General features: G+C 45.7%; 1 long non-coding RNA gene across 2 annotated transcripts in view; it reads right to left on the bottom strand.

Annotated features, from left to right (window-relative positions):
* Positions 1-1,252, bottom strand: part of LOC118599387 — a 22,856-nt gene that overhangs the window by 3,343 nt on the left and 18,261 nt on the right. The window contains exon 4 of one of the 2 annotated variants that reach the window (XR_004948724.1): positions 401-835. The exons of the other annotated variant lie outside the window; for it this stretch is intronic. This is a non-coding gene — a long non-coding RNA (uncharacterized LOC118599387). Of the gene's footprint in view, positions 1-400; positions 836-1,252 lie in introns of those variants that run through there. 2 annotated transcript variants of the gene reach the window in all.

Below are 1,252 nucleotides of genomic sequence, written 5' to 3'. Positions count from 1 at the left end.
TTAGGCGGCGTGGAATCGCTGTAAAGTCTGAAGCCTCAGAGGAAGAACTCCTCTCTGGAACCAGATAAGCAGATTGCCGTCATCTTGAACACCGCTTTACCAAACAACCCCCCACCACCACCACCTCCACCACCCTCGTCCCCCGCCCTGCTGCTGCACTCCGCTTTAATTTCCCGACACTTTGAAAGCTTTTCTCACTGTATATTTTATCACTTTTGCTTAAGACTTGCGCTCAGCTCCTTTTTAAAACATAGAGCCAAAAAAACAAGACAATTCGCCGCCGCCGCCGCCGCTTCTCCTCCTTCTCTAATCTCATTGTGAGCAGGCCGTACTGGAAGGAGTGCACTTAACAGAAGAATTTCACACTGTATTAGAAAAATGCATCTTTTCACACCTGTAAATATCTCCTGCCTTCCTCTGAAGGAGGGCCACATGCTGCACAGCAGAGGGAAGATGGTGGAATTCGCTCTCACTGCCAGGATGACGAACAGAGCAGAGAATAACGTTTGAGCGCCGATGCTGCGGCTTCAGGACGCTGACCCCCAAGGAAAACTCTTTGTTTACAACTTATGGATTCATTCATCATTTCAGGAAAAGTCAAAAAAAGAAGAAGAGAAGAGAAGAGGAGCCCACATCTATTAATTCCCAACATGCGGCAGGGTAATATTATGTGATTGAAGTGTGACAAAAAGTTGTGAGGTTTATTTATTATTTTGTTGCTGCTGCTGCGACGGAGCTGGGAGATCTGTGGGCGTGCAATCGCGCCGAGGTAGAAACACTCGAAGACAGACACACATTGCAGTCTCGCCGTGCCAACAAGTTCAGGAGTGAAATCCTGTGGATGTGAGCACATGTAAAGTCATCATAACATTGGAACAAGGTTATCTGAGAAATGGCAGTTTACGCGGCAGTTTATGTTTTACCTTCATGAATAGAAAATATGCTGAGGGCTTTTTTTTTTTTTTTGGAGGATTCGGCAACACGGCGTTGCACACATGTGCGCCGAGCTTTCTCCTGCAGGGAAACGGGGAAACAACCTGCACCAGGTGTGGAGAGGTTTTTAAGGCAAAGTAGTTCCAGTAATGTTCCTGCACCAGGTGTGGAAATATTTTTAAGGAAAGTAGATCCTATAATTTACCTGCATCAGGTGTAGAGTTTTTTTTTTTAAAGGAAAGTAGATCCGGTCATTTTCCTATACCAGGTGTGAAGGTTTTTTTTGGGAAAGTAGATCCTGTTTTCCTGCACCAGGCGT

Source organism: Oryzias melastigma, linkage group LG11 (assembly GCF_002922805.2).
Source record: "Oryzias melastigma strain HK-1 linkage group LG11, ASM292280v2, whole genome shotgun sequence".
NCBI classification, from domain to species: Eukaryota; Metazoa; Chordata; class Actinopteri; order Beloniformes; family Adrianichthyidae; genus Oryzias; species Oryzias melastigma.
Note: the sequence above shows the minus strand (reverse complement) of the source record. Positions and strands in the feature narration are given on the sequence as shown.